A 23,494-nucleotide genomic window follows, 5' to 3' on the forward strand; every position below is an offset into this window, starting at 1 on the left:
TAAGCAGGCAAATAACTCTATGCTGTCCTGGCAGGGTGAGATTATCTGCTTCTAATTAAGAGTTGACGGTGACCTGGTGAGGCTGGGTGTTATGACTTCTGGGGTGCAATTGAGTTTCCATGCACGTTTCCTATATACAACACTGGAATCTGTTTGTGTTTGGGAAGGCTTTCCTTGAAGCCTAACCCAGTCATTTACTAAATATTAATTGTGGGAGGGGTTTTAATTGTTTTTAATTTCATTTCATCTTTTTCTACACAGCCTTGATGAACCTAGGCTGTCATGCTGTTTATAAATTAGTTTTGTTGTTCAGTCGTTCAGTCGTGTCCGACTCTTCGTGACCCCATGGACCAGAGCACGCCATGCACCCCTATCCTCCACTGCCTCCCGCAGTTTGGCCAAACTCATTAAATAAATATAAATTAGTAATATTAGTAATAATAATAAATAATAATAGCTGTTGGCTTCATTGTTTCATTGCCTTCAGCTCCTTGGTGTAACAAGGATCCAAAAATGTCTCTATGTTTTAGTTTAGGATATTTAAGAGTGATTGTATCAATGGTCTGGAAGCAAAGCTTCGGCAGGAACACCTGATGTTGTTGTTGTTCAGTCGTTCAGTCGTGTCCGACTCTTCGTGACCTCATGGACCAGAGCACGCTAGGCACGCCTATCCTTCACTGCCTCTCACAGTTTGGCCAAACTCATGTTAGTAGCTTCGAGAACACTGTCCAACCATCTCATCCTCTGTCGTCCCCTTCTCCTTGTGTCCTCCATCTTTCCCAACATCAGGGTCTTTTCTAGGGAGTCTTCTCTTTATCAGGAACACCTGATAAAAGTACAGTAAAACACCCTAGAATTGTGGCTGTTGTTTCAAAAAAGCCATCCAGCTCACCAGTCTCCAGGGGTGGAATATAGAAAGTGGTGCTCCATTTCTGCGGAGACTATAAGTATCCTGAAGGTCAGACCATAAAATGGAGTCACCATTGGCTGCCTCACCCACAGATCATTATTTCTTAGCCCAGGGGTCAGCAACCTTCGGCTCTCCAGATGTTTCGGACTACAATTCCCATCATCCCTGACCACTGGTCCTGTTAGCTAGGGATCATGGGAGTTGTAGGCCAAAACATCTGGAGAGCCGAAGGTTGCCTATGCCTGTCTTAGCCCATCCTTCTAGGTCAGGGGTCTGCAACCTTTAAGACAAAAAGAGCCACTTGGACCCGTTTCCAAAGGAAAACAAACTGGGAGCCGCAAAACCATTGCGACATTTAAAACAAATATAACGCTGCATATATTGTTTCTTACCTTAATGCAATAATAATAAATAACGTAAAAACAACAAGAATAAGTTCTTACTTTTTTGCATTGACTCAGGGGCGTACCCAGGATCAAAACTGGGGGGGGGGGCATGGCCGTTCAGGTTGTGACATTTCAGCACGGAAAGGCGAATGAAACCAAAATTTTAGGGAAATTATATATAATTATAGCAGTGCTTTATTACAGTAGTTATTACAATTATTTGCTTGGTTTTTTAAAATATTTATTCTAGTTACATGTCTTATACCAGGGGTGGCCAACTCCCAAGAAACTGTGATCTACTTTCAGCAGTGATCTACCCCCGTTTTTTGGGGTTCAGCTCAAAGTTGTTTTGGGGGGGTGTGGTGGGGGGGAGAGAGGGCTTCCCCCTCTAAGATAGGTTGGCAAGCTAACTAAGAAAGAAAGAAAAGGGGGTGGAATTTGGTTTAGAAAGGGAGAGGAAGGGACACAAAGGGAAAGAGAGAAAGGAAGAGACGGGGGTAGAAAACAGATGGGGGTGGGAATGGAAAAGTGGGGTGGAAAAATATAAATTGGGGGTGGGGTGGGGAGAATATCTATTAAAATATGTAGTAGTTTAAAAAATAAAAATAAAGGGGGAAAATCTTTTTCTTTTTCCTTTTTTTGAAAACAAAAACAAAAGGGGAAGAGAAAAGAAAGGGGGGGATAGAGGGAGAAAAGGGTAATAATAAAAATTCAAATAGAGTGGCTGCAGCAGCTGTGGGGGGTGTTTGTTTTTCGTTTGTTTGTTTGTTTGTTTTAAAAATGGGATTTCCCCCCTTGGATTAAAAAAGGAGGGGAGGAAGAAAAAGAGGGGGGTGGGAGAGCAAGCCAAAAAGCCAAAAACAGGTTTGGGGGGGGAATCGCGGCAGGCACTGCAGCACGCCGGCCTCGGGGCTCCGGGCCCCCGAGCCGCCCTTGGGGCCGTCGTTGAGCATGTACACCGCCCGCAGCGAGCGCTGGCGAAGCACCGGCCCGTTGCTCTCTGGCAACACCTCGGAACCCGGCGGCGGCGCAGAAAGCGCCTCGGCGCTGCCGCCGGGCTGCTCCGACGAATCCCCGCCATTCACTCCCGCTGCAGGGGGCAGCTGGGGCTGTTGCTCCGCGGGTGCTACAGCTGGGACGGTGCTGCCGCCCGCCGGGTTCTCCATGGGGCGAAAGCGGGTGACTGCGCCCAGGGAAGTCGGCGAAGGGAGCCCCCGCCCTCAGGGCGCGAAGGAGGGAGGAAGGCTCATCCCGCCGGGCCAAAACAAACTTCGCCGCCGCGCCGGAGGTGGGAGAAGAGAGATGAAAAGGTCGGCGACGCCTTTCTCCCATCAGCGCGGCTCGCCTCGAGTGCAGGAAAGCTGCCCAGAAAGCTTCCCGCAGGGTTGCTGGCAGCGCCTGGCGCGCGGGCCGGTTCTTGCCCCCTGCCGATAACCATTTAATTATTATTGAAAGGGCATTGAAAGGGGGCATCCCGGAGCCGCGGGAAACCTGTCAGAGAGCCGCATGCGGCTCCAGAGCCGCAGGTTGCTGACCCCCGGTCTAGGTATTTTGGACTACAACTCCTATGAGCCCCAGCCAGCAATGGTCAATGGTCAAGGATGATGGGAGTTGTAGTTAAAAAAAATATCTGGAGGGCAGCAGGTTGGGGAAGGCTGCTCATGTCTATTATAGAGGTGAAAGCCAGATCCAAAGGGTGCTCGGGTGAATGGTTGCACCATTCTTGTCTCAACGTATCCTCAAAGTAACCTATCATCTCAGCAAAACAATAATGCGAGCAGGTTTTGCGCAAACTGCATCAATCCTTATTTTGGGAGAGCAAATGGTCCAGAGCTGTTTTAAGACATAACCCATCTGTTTATTTAACAACTTTCAGAAACAGTTGATTTCCTAAAATTAACTTGTCTGATACATTGTCATGCTTGGTTGCCACAGCAACTGTGGTCCCCGCTAAGTCCCCTGCCTCCTTGGAAATTAACCAGAGAGCTTACTCCTCTGTTTTACATATTTATGTCTGACTGCGCTGAGATTTTCACCCAGCTGCCAAATCCTGATTAGCTGCCAAGCAAACAACAACAAGGAAATGAATCTGGAGATTTTTATCAGTGCCCACAGGACCATTCCCCCACCTTATCGGATTTAGTGTTAATGCCATATTGGGTTGCTTGCGCAATGCAAAACAAATTGCATAGAGACACGGATACGACTTTTCAGATAATCCCCGCTTCAGGCAAGGACCGTCCTCAGTTTGAAGGGATGCAGAACCCTTTGCTAGGAGCTCCTGTAAGCATCTGCCTCGTGTGGGGAGCCACTGAACTGCAGCTTCTCAGTGAAGCACCCTCAGGCCCAGTCTGCTCTGTGGAGCCCTCCCTGGTTGAGGGAGTTGGGTGCAGGCGTCCCCCCACATATAAGGGGGTTATGTTTGTGGAAGAGAGGGCCATTGATCTGCCTCACAATGGCTATGATCTGCCTCTACAAGCAGAGGCCGTTATTCTTCTGAATGCTAATCGCTGGAAACTCAGGAGGGAAAAGTATTGTGGTGAATGGATCTTCCAGGGATTCCCACAGATATCTGGGTGCCCACTGGGCCACTGGCCTAGTCCAACAGGCTCTTCTTATGATTTTATGTTCAGTCCAGGCCCGTCTTAGAGGGATCCGCCGCCCTGGCGCAGCGATCCCTCAGCGCCCCCAGCCTGCCGCCTCTCCGCCCGCCTCCCTCCCGCGCTGGCCGCCCCTCGGGAGGGGGGGGTGGGCGAGCGGGGGATGAGGGGCGTGGCGTTGGAGCAGGCGCTCGCGCGCCGGCGGGCGGAGGATGAGGGGCGGGTGGACGGGCGCTCGCGCACCGGCGGGCAGGCGGGCGGGCTGCAAGCCGGCCACCCTCGCCTCCCAGAGCCCCAGCTGGAGTGCTGGAAGGTCGCGCAAAGCCCCGCGCCGCTCCAGCACTCCAGCTGGGGCTCCGGGAGGCGAGGGCCGGCGGCTTACAGCCCGCCCACCGGCGCGTGAGTGCCCGCCTGCCCGTGGGGGCGGGGGCGGGTTGGGGAGGGGGAGCCCGGTATGCCGGCGGGCTCGCGGGGGCGCCCCTGGGGTGCCCAGCGCCCTGGCGCGCCGCGCCACCGGCCTCTATGGATGAAACGGCTCTGGTTCAGTCACACAAAAACTCATGCATTTTATATCTTCTTCTTCTTTGGCGATCACTTGTAGCCGACTAAGATTGTCTTCCATAAACACAGTTTTAACAATGAGTCCGTAAGTGACTGTGGAGGTCAATTCTGGATCCATTCCACACGCCCTTCCACAGTGGGGGACATAGGTATCTGGGCAGGGTTTGATCATGGTGTGGATTTGCTAAGTGTGCCTTCCTCTTAGCACGTTTCTCTCTTGTGTCCTGAGTTCGAGTATCTTCAAAGCCCATAACACCTTTGGTAAAGGCTGTTCTCCAGTTGGAGAAGAAGAAGAAGAAGAAGAAGAAGAAGAAGAAGAAGAAGAGTAGTAGTTTGGATTTGATATCCCGCTTTATCACTACCCAAAGGAGTCTCAAAGTGGCTGACATTCTCCTTTCCCTTCCTCCCCCACAACAAACACTCTGTGAGGTGAGTGAGGCTGAGAGACTTCAAAGAAGTGTGACTAGCCCAAGGTCACCCAGCAGCTGCATGTGGAGGAGCGGAGACGCGAACCCGGTTCTCCAGATTACAAGTCTACTGCTGTTAACCACTACACCACACTGGCTCTCCAGTGTGGAGCGCTCGCAGCCCAGTGTTTCCCAATTGTCGGTGTTTATACTACATTTTTTAAAAATAAGATTTGCCTTGAGACAGTCTTTAAATCTCTTGTTGACCCCCAGCATTACGCTTTCCATTTTTGGAATAGAGTAGTTGCTTTGGAAGGCGATAGTCAGGCATCCGCACAACACGACCAGTCCAACGAAGTTGATGCTGAAGAATCATTGCTTCAACACTGGTGATCTTTGCTTCATAAAGCAACTTCCGCCCTGAACAGTCACAGAAAGCTGTGACGGCACACTGTCTAAAAAAGCAAGAGTTCATTCAGTGCCTTTTTCTAAAAAAAATAATTAAAATGTTCAGGGGTATTCTCATTTTGGCTGCTCCCCCTCCCTCTCCCCCCAACCACTTCCCAACCTCCGGACGAGGGACTCCAGGAGGCGGCAGCGCTGAGAGGATGGGAAGGCCCTCAGCAATGGTGGTGGGGTTGGCTTGAATGAGGAGGGGTGATCAGTCATTAGCTGGCTCTAGCGTGGCAAGAAGAGGAGGAGCTTCCACCGCAGCTGCTCCAGACTCCCCTCCCCGGGCACCAGCAGGGAGAATGATGGAGCTCCAGTCTGCACTGCTGCTGCGGAGACAGCTGTCATGTCAGTCCGCCGTCGGTCAGTCAGGGCAACACAAATTGTTTAGGGGTACGCGTCCCCCTGTGTCACCCCCAGAAAAAAGCATGGAGTTCATCAAAACTCTGGGGGGAAATGCTATGACTTTGCCTGGCACCGAAAAGATCTCATCAAAGGTGCCAGGCAGACCTCATCATCCATGGCACTTCTGAGTGTTTTTACCTGTTCTTGCATCTCATTGCCACCTCGTCTGTGACTCTTTTTCCTGTACTGTCTGTACACACACTTAGCTACATATGCCGATGCTTTCAAACTGCTGAGAACGGTACTGCAACATATGGGGAAGCGAGAAATCTGGTGGGTGACAAAATTTGGACCCACACCTTAGTTTGTGAGATGTGGAACAGATGACTTCATAGAGGAATTCACACAGGTTCCCCAGAACCGGCAAGGAGGTCCATGAACTGGAACACAATCCCAACAACATGGAGGTTCTGGGAGAGCGGGTTATTTGTTTGGAGATGGTCTTCTGCATGGAGTTCCATGAAACAAGTTCACATTCTGGAGATAATCTTTGTCATTGGGGGGTCTGGGTAGCATATGCGGCAAGGGGAGACTCTCATCAGTACAGGAAGGGGCAAGAAGTGGAAGGCATGGTGGGGCAACATCACTCAAATGGCCTCCTGGCAGTTGAGCCATTGACACTTACCAGGAAGGAGGGTAGGAGGGGTGAGGTGTTGGAGAAGTCAACACTGTCAACACACCAGTGGAGCCAATCGTTACTCTGAGCCCATATGGCAATTCCTACAGGGTAACCACAGCAGAGGTGGGTGTCTATGTCATTTTTGATTTCTCACTGCCATTTTTTCCCAGTTTTAAATTCAATTCACCACATTTCTCCTACAGTTTGTGATTAAACCCTCAGGAAAATTCCTCAGCATTTTAGTGCGAATCTCACCTGAAACGTACATTTTTGTATGTAATTTTGGCTAATGTACACAGTTTTTTTTTGCAAAGCAATATCTCCCTGAAAACAATGCACTGTTGTTTGTTATTTTCACAAATATATGCATTTATGGGCACGTTTTACCCCAGTACATGCTTTTTTGTATACCTTACTTGGTTGGAGAATTGCCTTGCAACATTCAGAGAGGTGTGAATGTTAAAGGATGGTCGTGTTTCAGTAAATGCGGATTAGGTAAATTAGCCTTTAGACGTGTACAGAATTCAGCTTCTCCTTTCATTCCTAAGTGGGGTTTCACTATCATGACTGATCATTAACCAGCTGCAAGTTTAGGTCTTCACTGTCGTTTCATGGTGCTGGAAAGAGGTGTGCTTTCTTTTTGTAAAAAGCCTGTGACGATCCTAGTCTCTTCCTCTTTTCTCCACCTCTCTGTGCATGTGAGAATTGCATGCTAACCTCTTGGCCTTTGAGAGCTTTCTGAATGGGCCTAGCAACAGTGGGGCTGGAGCCAAAAGAAGGGGAAATAGATACGAGGAAATTATGCTGACAACATGGAGATCGATACAGGGTTGATGGATCCTTTCCTCCTTTGGGAATAAGACCAAGCAGTAGAGAAAGAATGGTTTAGGCAAAATGCCTAGAGCAGGCTGGGAGGAGGGGGAATATTTGTGTGTGCAAGAACAGCAGGGTAAGCAAGGGGACCAGGAAAAGCTCTTTAGATATCACAGATCATCCATCAATGGTCTTAAAAGTGCTTTTATAAGCTTAGGAAAGGAAAAGGGGTTGAGACGTTTAAGACCCCAAGGATACAATAAAGCAGTACTGGTTTAAACTAATAAACCATCCCCCCCTCCCCTGTCTTTCTGGGGAAGAAAATGATAGCTGTTCAGTTCAATGAGATAAAGTATAAAGTTGTGAATTTAAGGACTCAGAGCCCCTTCCACTCCCAGCTTCTCGTTTCTACCGAACCAAAACAAATCATATACTGCAACTTTTGATGGGTGGAGGGAAAAAGGAGGGCATGCATCTATCTATCTATCTATCTATCTATCTATCTATCTATCTATCTATCTATCTGGTTGGTTATTTCCATTTCTGGATCACTCTAAGATAATTAAGAACAATCAGAAATTTAAAAATAAGTAAGAGAACTTCCATATATAAAACAATTACATAATTTCATCCAGCATGGGTCGCTCCATCCTCCCCGGTGCTCCAACATTATCCCCTTTGTCTTCACGATACTCCCCCTCCCCCTACTCATGCCTACCCTGCAGAGTTGTGCCCATAACATGGGGCTTGCCTCTTCTGTCCTTGAATAGGGCACTACTATTATTTAGGGCAGGTTTCAATCCAAATCAGCTACAGTAATAATAATAATAATAATAATAATAATAATAATAATAATAATAATAATTTATTTATACCCTCCCCATATGTCCCAACAGAACATTAAAAACATGATAAAACATCAAACATTAAAAACTTCTCTAAACAGGGCTGCTTTCAGATATCTTCTAAAAGCCAGATAGTTGTTTATTTCCTTGACATGGGATGGGATGGCATTCCACAGGGCGGGTGCCACTATCGAGAAGGCCCTCTGTCTGGTTCCCTGTAACCTCACCTCTCGCAGTAAGGGAACTGCCAGAAGACCCTCGGAGCTGGACCTCAGTGTCTGGGCTGAACGATGGGGGTGGAGACACTCCTTCAGGTATACTGAGCCGAGGCCGTTTAGGGCATTAAAGGTCATCACCAACACTTTGAACTGTGCTCAGAAACATACCGGGAGGCAATGTAGCTCTTTCAGGACCGGTGTTATATGGGCTCGACGACCACTCCCAGTCACCAGTCTAGCTGCTTCATTCTAGATTAGTTGTAGATTCCGAGTCACCTTCAAAGGTAGCCCCATGTAGAGCGCATTGCAGTAGTCCATGCTGGAGAGTCTACAGGTGCAGAGGTCCCATGCTTTGCACTTCCAGCCCCATCTTAGCCTGGCTAGGCACAGCTGTGAGTGTTTCCTCAGGCACCCCCCCACCTGTGTATACCTGTCATTCTCTCCAGGCTGCTGAACACGTGCAGCCAGGTGCTCGCTCCTTCTCCCAGGCAGACAACGTTGCTCTTCCCTCCTTGCCCACCTTCAGGTTTGAGATGACAGAGGTGGAGGGGAGGGGAGTGTTTGGGCTCCTTTCTTGATTGGCTCAGACTTCTCTTATAATTCTTCCACTGGTTCTGTGCTCACTCTCCAGTAAGCTGCCCTGTTCCGGGTTCCCCATGTCCGCCTCATCCTGACAACTCGGCCTAGGGCACTCTTCACCATCACTTTCACTTTCTCCCAATCAAACATCTTCTGGGTGATCTTTGTCCTCAGCACCAGTCTCCTCCTCCCTGGAGGCATTGCTGCATCCCCTGCCTTCACTGGCACCCTCTTCCATGCCCTCTGTGTATGGCCAAACATGAGATGCAGGCTGATCCATCACAGGCTGCAGCTCAAGCCTTTTCTCCACCTGCTGTGATAATTTACTCTGCAACAGCCAATCCCGCAGAGATTAAAAAGAGGGGGAAATATGGTGTTCTTTTCCCCTATATTGGGGAAAATGGAATTGCTCTACAATATCTTCTCAGTTGTCTTTGTCCATGGAGTTTTCTTGGCAGGGATACTGGATTGGCTTGCCAGTTCCTTCTCCAGGTGGATCACATTTAGTCTAAACTCTCCGCTATGACCTGTCCATCTTGGGTGGCCCTGCATGGCATAGCTCATAGCTTCCCTGAGTTATTCAAGCCCCTTCGCCACGACAAAGCAGTGATCCATGAAGGAGAAATGGAAGGGGAAGAAATGGAGGCAGTGAGAGATTTTACTTTCTTGGGCTCCATGATCACTGCAGATGGTGACAGCAGTCACGAAATTAAAAGAAGCCTGCTTCTTGGCAGGAAAGCAATGACAAACCTAGACAGCATCTTAAAAAGCAGAGACATCACCTTGCCGACAAAGGTCCATATAGTTAAAGCTATGGTTTTCCCAGTAGTAATGTAGGGAAGTGAGAGCTGGACCATAAAGAAGACTGATCACCAAAGAATTGATGCTTTTTAATTTATGGTGCTGGAGGAGACTCTTGAGAGTCCCATGGACTGCAAAAAGATCAAACTTATCAATTCTTAAAGAAATCAGCCCTGAGTGCTTACTAGAAGGACAGATCCTGAAGTTGAGGCTCCAGTACTTTGGCCACCTCATGAGAAGAGAAGACTCCCTGGAAAAGACCCTGGTGTTGGGAAAGATGGAGGGCACAAGGAGAAGGGGACGACAGAGGATGAGATGGTTGGACAGTGTTCCCGAAGCGACTGGCATGAGTTTGGCCAAACTGCGGGAGGCAGTGGAGGATAGGGGTGCCTGGCGTGCTCTGGTCCATGGGGTCATGAAGAGTCAGACATGACTGAACGACTGAACAACAGCAACATCTTCTCAGTAGTTTGAAATATATCACAGGAGCTATAGTGTGTGAAATGACACCCTGCAGCTGCCCCAGCGTTTATGCATGCACCGTTTGCATTGATGTGGCACAAGACTCAAGATTAATCAGTTCTTGTCTCACATTTAGAACCAGTTCTTCTCAGAGGGCTTGCTAAGCAAGGGGCTCCTTTTCAGACTAAGCATCAGGAAGAACCTTCTGGCAGTAAGAGGTGTTCGACAGTGGAACAGACTCCCTCCTGAGGTTGTGGACTCTCCTTCCTTGGAGGTTTCTAAGCAAAGGTTGGATGGCCATTTCTCATGGTTAACCCTTGGGGTCCCTTCTATTTCTACAGTTCTTTGATTCTATCAGCAGTGGCAAAATACAGCAAGCAGCTACAGAATAAAAGTCAGTCATGCATTTATGGCATATGGACACAAGAGGGTGCCCTAAGCTTGACATCTGATGCTGCAGAGTTGTGTTTTTTGTTTTTTGGTTTTTTTTTTGAGTGGGGGTTGAAGGAAGAAGAGAGAGCAAGGATTAATACATGTATGGGCTTGTACTGGGTTTTTGATGCTGCCAAGAGCATGCAATGTCAGATCCATGCTGAGTTCCCAATGCATTTAAGGAAAGGAAGTTATTTTTAAGAACAACTTGGAAAAGTTTGTTCCAGCTCTCCAAGAACATCTGCAATGAGCTGGACCTTCTGCTTTTTCGTGTGATGAAAAGTCAGGGTGTGTGCTTGTTTTGTAACATATGAAGAAACGATTTCATTAATTACAAAACCTATGCAAAGAAGAGAGAAAGGGTACCAACAGAGTTCATTTTCATTATCCAGTTTGTGCAAAGGATTTTGAATGTCTACTTGCTCATTTTGGGGTGAGAGGTTTCCTTCGCTGGTGGCAGCAGAGGGTCACTTAGTAGTAGAGACTCTTGGTAGTTGCCATCTTATTTGCAAGCAATGTCCTGCACACTGCATTATTCTAGGGAAACAAAAAAACAATGTCGATGTCATTCAGGCCAACATTGTAATAAGCAAAGATACACATGTGAAGTTGAGTAACAAAAATGAGTGCATCCCTGACATGCAAATTACATAATGAAAGCGTGATTTTAATGAGCGGGTAACAAATATCCACAGTGGATAAAGTTTTTAATAATTTGGGTAGGTAGCCGGGTTGGTCTGACGCAGTTGAAATATATAAAAAAATAAAAAGAAATGTCCAGTAGCACCTTAGAGACCAACTAAGTTTGTTCTTGGTATAAGCTTTCGTGTGTATGCACACTTCTGTATCTGTATTCTTTGCGTATCTGAAGTAGTGTGCATGCACACAGGGCTGGTGCTAGGGTTTTTTGCGCCCTAGGCGAGACCACCTTCTGGCACCGCCTGCCCCCCCACCAAAGCCTGCTTTAGCAGGAGGTGGGGGTGGTGGAGAGGCAAGAAGCTGCTGCTTGCCCTTCCCGCCCCCCGCCAAAGCCTGCTTTAGCGGGAGCCGGAGGGTGGTGTAGGGGCAAGCAGCACCTCTCCGCTACAGAAGCTGCTGCTAGCCTGTCCCGCCCCCCCCCCCGCCCAAGCCTGGCCATTTTGTTTTTTTGTTGTTTTTTTAATTAAATTTTTATTATTTTCCAAATATACAACCAATCAGTTCAACATCCAATACAAATTATATTCAACCATTGCTCCGCCGAGCTATGACTTCCCTCCCCCACGTCAGCTGGTTTTCTAGTCCAATCTTATCGCACAGTTTTTATTCATCCATATTAGCCTATGTCAAAGGTTTATTCCAATCCTACCAGTGTCTTCAAACTTCCTCTGTTCAATCTTAAGTACTCCACAAATTTACTCCATTCTTTTCGAAACCTCGAGTCATCCTGGTTTCTGACCCTGCCGGTTACAGGTGGGTAGCCGTGTTGGTCTGCCATAGTCAAAACAAAATCGAAAATTCTTTCTAGTAGCACCTTAGAGACCAACTGAGTTTGTTCCTGGTATGAGCTTTCGTGTGCATGCACACTTCTTCAGATGGTATCTGAAGAAGTGTGCATGCACACGAAAGCTCATACCAGGAACAAACTCAGTTGGTCTCTAAGGTGCTACTAGAAAGAATTTTCGATTTTGTTCTGACCCTGCCGGTCAGTTTTGCAAGTTCAGCATATTCCGCCATCTTCGTCTGCCACTCATCAATCGTTGGCAATTCCTGTAATTTCCATTTTTGGGCGAGCAGTATTCTCGCTGCAGTTGTTGCGTACATGAACAGTCTTTTGTCCCTCTTAGCTATTTCATCTCCCATCAAGCCCAGTAGGAAGGCCTCAGGTCTTTTTGGAAAAGTATATTTAAGCATCTTCCTAAGTTCATTGTAAATAGATTCCCAAAAGGCCTTGACCTTACCACAAGTCCACCACATGTGATAAAAACTCCCTTCCTCCTGTCTACATTTCCAACACATCTTATCATGCATTCTATACATTTTTGACAATTTTACTGGAGTCAAATACCATCTATACATCATCTTATAAAGATTTTCCTTCAAAGCTACACACGCAGTAAATTTCATCGTCTCTTTCCATAATTTTGTCCATGCATCATATTCTATATTATGCCCAAAGTCTATAGCCCATTTTATCATCACTTCTTTCGTCAACTCATCTTTAGTATACCATTCTAACAGCAAATCATACATTTTTGTCAAAAATTTGCCTTTACCTTCTAATAGCTCAGTTTGTAATCTAGATTTTTTCTCCTCAAAACCAATTTTTTTATCTTCTAACAACAAATTATTCACCTGGTGATATTGTATCCATCCTGTAAAAGTATCTTCAATCTGGTGATATGGCTTTAACTTCCAACCTCTTTCCGTTCTCATTAACAAATCCCCATATGTGGACCTTTTACCTTCCATATTAACTTTCTTTAATGTAAGTACATCAATCGGTGAGATCCACCATGGGGTTTTTCTCTCCAAAAGTCTCTTATTCCTGTCCCAAACTTCGAAGATGGCCCTCCTTATCACATGGTGCATGAAACCTTTATGAACTTTTACTTTGTCATACCAAAGATAGGAGTGCCATCCAAATCTATTATCATGTCCTTCTAGGTCTAAGAGATCAGTATTCTGTAATGTCATCCATTCTTTTAACCAACACAGACAGGACACTTCATAATACAACTTCAAGTCTGGTAGAGCAAAGCCCCCTCTTTCCTTCTTATCTATCAACAATTTGAATTTTATTCTTGGTTCAGCGCCCCCTCCATTTTGGCGCCCTAGGCAACAGCCTAGTTCACCTTAATCGACGCGCTGGCCCTGCATGCACACAAAAGCTTATACCAAGAACAAACTAACTTGGTCTCTAAGGTGCTACTGGACATTTCTTTTCCTTTTCCTTTTTCTATATTTTTAATAATGAAAATGAATGGGATATTGTGTGTTGTATTAAGCAGAAGCACTCCTGCTGTCAGATGTTCAGCCCCAAAGTATTAGAGCAGGCAGGCAGCTGGGTGGCGGAAGGCAGCAAAGCCTGGTGCAGAAGATCAGGCAGCGGTTCCAGGACTTTTGCGGTGGTGACAATGGGTTGGCCCTGTGCTGTCACCTGACTCTGGCTCAGTAGAATTCTGGGCTGTTGACTGAGTTCCACTTCTGGAACTGCCGGCAGTTCTCCCATATGACCCAAAGCTCTGGGGGCGCTGGGAGCAGGAAACCACAGTTTCATACTCAGGGCTTCTGGTCTAAATCCTGTGGCATAAGTAAATCTCTACTGTGGAGTTCTTGCTCGTTGTGCCTAGTGGTCAAATCCACAGACGAGGCCAATTTTTTGAATAATGTCATAAATGTGCCTCATAAATATTTGTCTGTGCTCTGTTCATTGCACAATTGTTTTGTGTGTGACACAAAATTAATATTGAGAAGGTTCCACCCAGCTTTATTTACGTTCCTTTTCTGCCATTCTCCCATCATGGAACCCAAGGTACTTTACTAGCATATAGGATTGCATGTAAGAATTGAGCAATGAGAACTGGATCCTTGCACTGTCCACAATGTGAAAAGACTCTAGTCCCTTTTCCAGAACTGGTTGGGACCCGTGCCAAGAAAAATGATGCTAAATATATCAGGCTTTGCATTAGGCAAATGCAATTAGGCACATTTTATGACTTTCTCTCTTAATTGTGCACATTGTGAATGTAATTTAGCTCTTAAGAGAATTTGTAAATCATGCTTTATTGGCATTGTGCTAAAGCATCACACTTAGCTAGGAACACTATTAAGCAGATTATAACGGCAAAGAGATGAACACATTTCTGGGATTCTTGCCACAGGTGTTCCAAAAAATATGATACCCAAAGCTAGTGGCTGTATCCTTGCAAAGAGACACAGATGCTGTGTGTGGCTCTGCACAGTCGGCTAAATGCATGGTTTCTAGAGATAGGTGAATTTCCCTTGGCTTGCTTAGAAAATTATGTTTGTGTGGATTAAGCTTTCCTTAAGAATCTTAAAACAAAACAAAACAAAACAAAACAAAACACCCACAACAAATAACTTTAGGTTTTGGTGTTTCTTATAGTTTTCATAGAATTGTAGAGTTGAAATGTACCCCCAAGGGTCATCTAGCCCAGCCTCATGCAATGCAGGAATCCCTGATAGATGGCCATCCATCATCTGTTTAAAAACATGCCACAAAGGAGAGTCCACCACATTTCGAGGTAGTCAGCTCCACTGTCTAACAGCTCTTACTTTCAGAAAGTCCTTCCTAATGTTTCTTCTTCTTCTTTTTTCTTTTAGCCATTATATTCTACATTTCCCCACACCCTGAAATGCAGTGTGGCACAAAAGTTTAAAAAATCTGATGCAGTTGGGGCAAACTGGTTGGGGGGAAGGCAAACTCACAGAGGATGGAAGATTTGGGCAGACACATTTGGTCTTCCACTTGTTGAGTGAGAGGCATAGAACAGTCCAAGAATGCAGTTGCAAATATCTTCTCTCATTTAGATTTAAATGCCCCACAACTTGTCCTGGGTTTTAAGTGAAATTGATTTTGTTTCTGTTTTGTACTACTCGGTTGCAAAATTACACACAAAATGGCAGCTGACAATGTAAAATGGAGCAGGACCAAGAGTTATTCCAACACCATTGTGGGGTTTTTTGTTTTTTAAGCAGCATCTCACATCAAAGAGATAAACAACTACCTTACATTCAGAAGACATCTGAAGGCAGCCCTGTTCAGGGAAGTTTTTAATCTGTGACATTTTAATGTATCCTAATATCTTTTGGAAGCCGCCCAGAGTGGCTGGGGAAACCCAGCCAGATGGGTGGGGTACAAATAAATTATTATTATTATTATTATTATTATTATTATTATTATTATTATTTAGCATACCACTCACAAACTTTAAGAGGAATACCAGGGCTTTAAAGACATGATGATGAGCTAACAAGGTGACCAGAGCAATGGCAGAGTTGGCAGAGATGGATGCTACTGCCTAAAGTTCTGTTACACTAGGTTAAACATCTCCTTTAAATGAGAACCAGGGTGGGAAAATAAAAGGCAGATCTGGGTAGGGGAGATCAGGGTTTGGTGGTCTGCCTGGCTCATCGTTGTCATGATTCTGGACTAGGATTCTTGGCATGGAAGGGGAAGAACCAGTCCAATTCGGGTCACCAGTGTCACTTGCAAAGGTGTGTGTCTCATGCATCACACCAAGCCTAAATCTGGCAGCCAAGAGCTTCTGGGGCTCAGGACTTTTGAACCTGGGTTTCCAGAGACCATTCTTCCCCAAATAGGCTCCAAGGACCAGGTCTCCAATGCACACTCACAAGTGAAGGGAGTGCTGCAAGCAGAGTACCAGATAAGTGATGGAATGCACAGCCCCAAGTCGGAAGGCTTCCTCTTTAAGGATACCCATGCCTCAAGAAAGTGGTGGAGCACAGGAACTGTCTTGAGGGCCAAGAGACTTATGGTTCAGGTACAGCTGGGATTCCACTGGAGCAAATAGTTTCTTGTGATCTGTCCAAGGTCCTGCAAGCCTTTCTTTCAACCATGTTTGCTCTCCAAAGTCAGTCTCTATACTCCCTCTGTGTAATGGCGCATATCACAGGCCATTTACAACCTTCCCCAGCCTGGTGCTGTCCACATGGCAATTGGGATGAAACAACATCTAGAATCCCCAACCCTCCATTACCTCAGCTCCCTCAGCCCTAGTCAACATGGCCAATGGTCAGGGGATATGGGAGTTGTGGTCCAGCAACATTTGGAGGACACCAGGTTGGGGGAAGGTGGGTCTAGAACTCAGAGAGGGGGAACAGTTGGGGGGTAGAGTCCCAGCTAGACTGCTTTGCAATGGAGAATAGGCTTTCAGGTTATAGTAACTCATAGCTGCAGCCTAGCTTACCTCTTGGCTCTGAAATCCAGGTAATGACAGTCTGTCTGTTATCTGGCGGGTACATCTCATTGACTTGAAAAGTGATTTATGCATAAGGATGTGGGATCGAAGTCTTAAGCAACAGCTCTCTGTTGCAAGCGAGGGAAGCAAGTTACTGCACTGCGCACAGAAATTAGCCAGCTGCTGCTGCTACTGCCATCTACTCTGAATTTTAATACACTTTGACAAGAAGATGGGTTTAAAAGATTTACCAAAGTCATTCAGAAAGCAGAAACAGAGGGCAATGGCAGATCACATGAGAGGGGAAGGGATGTGGCTTAGTAGAATCATAGAATCATAGAGTTGGAAGAGACCACAAGGGCCATCCAGTCCAACCCCCTTCCAAGCAGGAAACACCATCAAAGCATTCCTGACAGATGGCTGTCAAGCCTCTGCTTAAAGACCTCCAAAGAAGGAGACTCCACCACACTCCTTGGCAGCAAATTCCACTGCCGAACAGCTCTTACTGTCAGGAAGTTCTTCCTAATGTTTAGGTGGAATCTTCTTTCCTGTAGTTTGAATCCATTGCTCCGTGTCCGCTTCTCTGGAGCAGCAGAAAACAACCTTTCTCTCTCCTCTATATGACATCCTTTTATATATTTGAACATGGCTATCATGTCACCCCTTAACCTTCTCTTCTACAGGCTAAACATACCCAGCTCCCTAAGCCGTTCCTCATAAGGCATCATTTCCAGTCCTTTGACCATTTTGGTTGCCCTCCTCTGGACACGTTCCAGCTTGTCAGTATCCTTCTTGAACTGTGGTGCCCAGAACTGGAAACAGTATTCCAGGCGAGGTCTGACCAGAGCGGAATACAGTGGTACTATTACTTCCCTTGATCTAGATGCTATACTCCTATTGATGCAGCCCAGAATTGCATTGGCTTTTTTAGCTGCTGCATCACACTGTTGACTCATGTCAAGTTTGTGGTCCACCAAGACTCCTAGATCCTTTTCACATGTACTGCTCTCAAGCCAGGTGTCACCCATCCTGTATTTGTGCCTTTCTCTTTTTTTTGCCCAAGTGTAGTAGAGCATCTCCTTTGCATGCAGAAGTTCCTAGGTTGACACCCCCAGCTTCCCCAGGTAGGGCTGGAAGAGACCTGTGTTTGAAATCCAGGAGAGCTTCTGCCAGTCAGCGCAGATATCACAGAGCTTGATGGGCCAGTGGTCTAACGGTAAAAGGAGTTTCAGTATAGGAACTCAAGAACATAAGAAGTGTCTGCTGGATCAAACCAATGGCCAACCTCATCCAGCGTCCTGTGTTCACAGTGATCCAGCAGATACCTCTGGAAATCCCACAAGCATGACCCGAGCACAGCAGCACTCTCACTTCCTGTGGTTTCCAAAAAGTGGCCTTCATAAGCATTATTGCCTCTGACTGTGGAGGAAGAACCTAGCCAACATAGCTAGTAGCTATTGGTAGCTTTCTCCTCCATAAATTCATCAAATCCTCTTTTAAAGACATCCAAGTTGGTGGCCATCACTGCATCATGTGGCAGTGAGTTCCATAGTTTATGTGCTGCGTGAAGAAGTATTTTCTCTTATCTGTCTTGAACCTTCCAACATTCAGCTTCATTGGTTGTCCACGAGTTCTAGCGGTATGAGAGAGGGAGAAAAACTTTCCTCTATCCACTTTCTCCATGCCACGAATGATTTTACAAACTTCTATTGTGTCACTTCCTGCTCACTTTTTATCTGAACTAACACCCCACCCCCCCCACCCCAGCAGCAACCTTTCCTCTTGTTCCTTTGCCAGGCTGACATCCGGCGAGAGAAGGAATTATCTTGCATTGCCGGGGTGTTCCCAGAGAACAGGGAATTCCTCATCATCACAGAAGCTCTCCAGCCCCAGGTGTTTTCTGTCCTCATCCACAGCCCTATGAAATGGCTACATATCAACTGGCCACAGGGACAGACAAGACTCTGCCATGGCCCTGCCATAAATATGATTTCACAACCTTGTAATGAGAACCTATGATGGGGCATGATCAATCTTGTCTCTGGGTTGGCGTCGCGGGAGAGAAGTATGCTGAGATGTCACCGAGGATAAATGGCGCAATTAAGGAAGACAATCCCTCTAGCCAATGTAAAGTGTCGCCAGCAAGGCGGAATATAATTGATGGAGTGGGATGAATGGATGGTGGAGCCCAGGCTTGGCTTTGCCAGTGAAGAGTGAGGGAACATATGTCTTCAGATCCTAAACTAAGGAGAGACCCGTGATGCGCAGTATTCTGCTACAGGGGAAAGTTTTATTAATGGTTTGGATAAATGCTAGACCTTTTTTGTTTTGTTTTGCTTCCTTACCCTTCCTCCCACGTACGAAAAGGAAGAAGCTGGAAAGACACCACTATAGAAATCAGTGCCGGATTTACGTATAAGCTAAACAAGCTATAGCTTAGGGCCCCCCTCTCTTGGGGCTCCCCCAAAAAAAATAAAAGAAAAAAACCCCTGGATGTACATTTCCAAAATATAAGATAAAAAACTAATAAAATGAAACCTACACACAGCAACAGTATTTGGTAGGGTGTAGGCTCCTATGATGTAAGTAATGGGCCCCACCTGCTAGCCTGCTCCCTAAAATATCACTTTGCTCATTTCTATATATAGGGTGTCTACATTCTGCATGTGCAAAAGGCTTTAGGTACCTATTAGGTCCATAAATTACCATATAACATATATTCAACACAAAAACCAGCGACAATTTCTTGTTGACAAAGGACAGCTGGACATATAAAGGGCCCCATTGCCTTCAGTAGCTTAGGGCCTCATTAAACCTAAATCTGGCCCTGACAGCAATGCAGTGTATTTGTAGATAATCAAGATTAAAGAGTGTGGATTTTTGTGGGGTGGGGATGCTTGCTGTTGTTTCTCTATGCCTCCTTGTCAATGGTTTTCTCAGGATAAGAAAGGGATGCCTCACTCTCGTTCAGTAGCAGAAGTGTATCTGACGAAGTGTGCATGCACACGAAAGCTCATACCAAGAACAAACTTAGTTGGTCTCTAAGGTGCTACTGGAAGGAATTTTTTTATTTTTTATTTTGTTTTGACTATGACAGACTGGAGCCTTATTTGCCCCTACGGGTTCCCATTGTTGCACCCGGTGAGAAAACATGGAAGCAGAAAACACCTGAGGCTTCTGGCTTCAGAGAGAGAAAGATTTATTATTCTGCATGCAGAGGTACTTGCGGTGTTCAGACATCCAAGCAAGTACAAAACTAGTCAATTTTCAGACAGTTCTTATAGACAGTTCTCTGGCTCTCTTCCCACCCCAGAAAACTTCCTCTTGTCCATATAAGGAACATTTCCTGTTGTACATATAAGGCAAAAGGACATATAAGGCAAAAGAACATTTAGCCCTCAGTTGGTTCATGCGCACTCCAGCAAGGCCACCCTATCTCTTGACCTAGGCAACAGTTCCTCTCTGCAAGGACAGTTCTACTCTCTGTGTAAGGTCTACTGTTATCTCCAGACACTTTAGTCATCATTTGCCAGTGCAATGTAGATCAGAGTTCACAGCTTTACAGAGCAATTTCATACAGAAAAGCTTAAAAAGTTCTTTTATACTTAATACAGTCACTGGACTAACAATACATTCAGGTAAATATATACAGGTTAGCTAATTAACTCCTTCCAAGACCAACACAGCTACCTAACTCCATCTTATTAGTCACTGTGTGAGCACAGTGCTCTGTAGAATCATCTGTTATGAGACCAGCCTACAGATGAAAGTTATGAGATGTGGCCTAGGAATTAAGACCCTTAAGAAATGTCCAAACCTCCCCACTGTGAAATTTCACTAAGCTTTCTGAATCCAAGAAAAATGGATTCTGTTTGTATTTCTCTTTCGTACAGAGCAAATATCCCCCTGTATGGCCTGAAATGTGCTGATATCTAATGTGTTGATTAACATGGGAGATCCAGCCTCATATAACCAACATGCTTAAGTCTAATTAATGTACGAAGGGGTTAAGACCATAGAGTAAGCTGTCCTGTCAGGCTAAGATAGGTTACCCCCCCCCCATAGCTTACTCTCAAACTCTTTGTTCTCCCACTTCCCATCATTCCAGCAGGTGAACCTTACCAGTAAGGAGGTAGACCATGTGGCTTAAGCAAGCCATCTTTGTGTTTCCATACAAATAATTTAGAAATATTTACCATTTTGGAACCTAGGTTGCACTGCCTATGTTTTCTTGCTGCTGTATGGAAAGCACATGAATCTGACATTTGAAGAGTTTGTAAGTAAACCATGTTTAAGTTACCAAACGCATGGTCTTTTTCTTTGCTATGGGAAGAGGGGAACTTTGGAAGGAACTTCCAAAAGGGATATTTTAAAGGTCTAACAGCCTATATTTACACATTTTACTTTGCTGCAAGTGTTTAAATTTTACATATAAGTTGGGGTCCTCTCAGCAATGAGTACTTGCCCCAAACCTGGATCTTGGCATTCAGGAAATTCTCCTTTTTATTATACCTAGTGAATGTTATTCTTTAACCAAAATATAAAAAGCAACAATTAAATCAAGAAATAAATTTGCATACTTGTCTGAATCTGTCAGAAAATAAGTCAGTCAAGCAAGTGTTTCTATTGATCTCATTCTAGCTGGTTTTCTCCAGGAACTGTATATAACAGGAAAATAAAACATGAAGAGCAATGTGGTGTAGTGGTTAGATTCTTGGACTGAGAAAACCGAGATGCAAATTCCAAGCCAGTCATGAAGCTCAGTGGGTGACCTTGGCCCAGTCATCTCTTTCAGCCAGACCTACCTCATGTGTGGGGGGAAACTATGCTGGCCACCTTGAGCTCTTTGGAGGAAAGGCAAGTTATAAATTTAAGAAAGAGAGTATTTTGCCTCGACTATGCTTTGGCCACAGGCATGAAGATGTCAGTGTAATGCAGGGAAAGGGACTCATTGGCCCTTTAGACATTGTTGTACTTCAACTCCCAGCATCTCTCACCACTGGCTAAGCTGGCTGGGGCTGATGGGAGTTGGAGTTCAGCAACAGCTGGAGAGACACACGATCCTCACCTCTGTTCTACTGTTACATTCCTACATCTAACATCTACACATGCTGTCCACATGGTATGGAAATGCAGTTTTGTCAATGTAGCCATTATTACTGCTGTTGCTATTATACCCATCTTGCAGGCGGAGGTACTGAGGCTGAGCAAGTGACTTGTCTAGGAATGCCCAGTCAACTCATGGCAGCAGCAAGGTTTGAAGTAGAGGTTTCCTGCTTCGCTGTTCAGGCTCTCCATCACCATGCAGACCTGATATCTTCCTTGCATAGGTGATGTGATGATTTCCATGCAAATGTGCTCATCCACTAAGTTCAGCCTCCTCATGTTCTCAAGCTAATTGTGGCCACAGCCGTCTTGTTACCTTATGTGCAATGTGACATTTTCCGGTGGCAGCTCTGAAGGTCACACCCCTATTACATTAGCAACCCATCAGCAGAGAACACTCCGCTGACGTACCTAATTGTGTCTTTCTTTCCTCTTAGTCAGGGGAGGGCAAGTTCCACCCAGATCCTTTAACTTAACCTTTTTGTTCTCGTTCCCTACTGCAATTAGGCATATGCTGCTGACTTTAAGCCCCTCACACGCACCAGATTACGTTTGGCTCCATCTTTCTCCTGCTCCTTTGCTGCCTGCCCTGTGTAGAATTTCAGATTGAAAGCAATCTCTCTCCCCTGCCCCACCACTGCCACCAGTGGTGGCTAATACCCATTGGAAATGATAGGGCGGAAGGCAGGGAGGACCACAGTAGGTGGCGCTAGAGCCACTGATAGGCAGTTTTGTTCCCATCCTATTGCTTGCAGAGTTCTACAAGTGACAACACTGAGGCCACATTCACACTCAGCGTTGCCAACTTGAATATAATATTGGAGCTGGGAAGGCAGATAAGCCTCACCCTACTAAATTGATCACAAGACATGGTACACACACACCATTTGAAAAGCTATGTCAGGGTTGAGCCAGATGAGGAGGAGTGGTGGCAAGCCCCCCCCCCCCCCGGCGAGGCTGCACCCACGGAAGAACCTAGGAAAATGGAGGAGTTCATACCTGGAGAAGACTGGTGGCGGCACTCCTCGGAAGAGGAAGAGTCAGATGGAGAGGGGGAAAGACCAGAACAGGAGGAGGAAGAAGTTGAGCCAGAATCAGGCCCTTGTGAGGAGAGAAACTGGCAGGGCCCCTCCCCTTCTCCCTTCTCAGCTGTAGAGCGTAGAGCTGAGAGATGCAGGGAACAATTGGAGGCAGCTGCAACTCGTAAGAGACGTGGTTACAGGCTGGCTACTTAAGACAGGCTGGCTGCTCCCTTCGCTAGCACCTGCAACTGCTGTGCTGAGTGCGTGGTTGCTCTGGCTCGTTCTGTTCCTGTGTTCCTGACTCCTGGCTTGTTCCTGACTCCTGGCTTGTTCCTGACTCCTGGCTTGTTCCTGACCCTTAGCTTGTTCCTGACTGACTTGGCTGGTTCCTGACTTGGACTGTTCCTGACTTTGGCTTCTCCTGACCCCGTGCTCATACCTGACTCCAGCTGGCTTCTGACTCAGACTGTTTGACCTCGGCTTATCTGACTGACTGTCGCACTTCAGCACACCAACTTGTTGGCACCCTAACAAGCAATACCCAACAATCATTTTTCGGGGAGCTGCCCCCCTCAAATATTTTGTGTCGACACCTTAGACACAATATCATAGCATTGTAAATAGTCAGGGCTTCCCCTAAAAGAATTCTGGGAGCTTTACTTATGGATATTGAGAGTTGTTAGAATACCATCTGTTCACCCCACCCCAGAGCTACATTTCCAACATTCCCTTGGTTCTTAAACTACTCTGGGAACTGTAGCTCCGGGGGGGGGGGGGAGCAGTCTCCTAATAACTCTCAGCACCTTTAGTTCAGTGCCCAGGATTCTCATGGGGAAGCCATTGTGGGAATGTTAATGATAGAGGATATATTGATTAAATATTATCCTTTCTCACTCACACTAGTGAGTGATGTAGCAGAACAGATTCCCCTCAATTCAGCAGGAAGCTAGTTTG

Source organism: Lacerta agilis, chromosome 9 (genome assembly GCF_009819535.1).
Source record: "Lacerta agilis isolate rLacAgi1 chromosome 9, rLacAgi1.pri, whole genome shotgun sequence".
In the NCBI taxonomy this organism is placed as follows: domain Eukaryota; kingdom Metazoa; phylum Chordata; class Lepidosauria; order Squamata; family Lacertidae; genus Lacerta; species Lacerta agilis.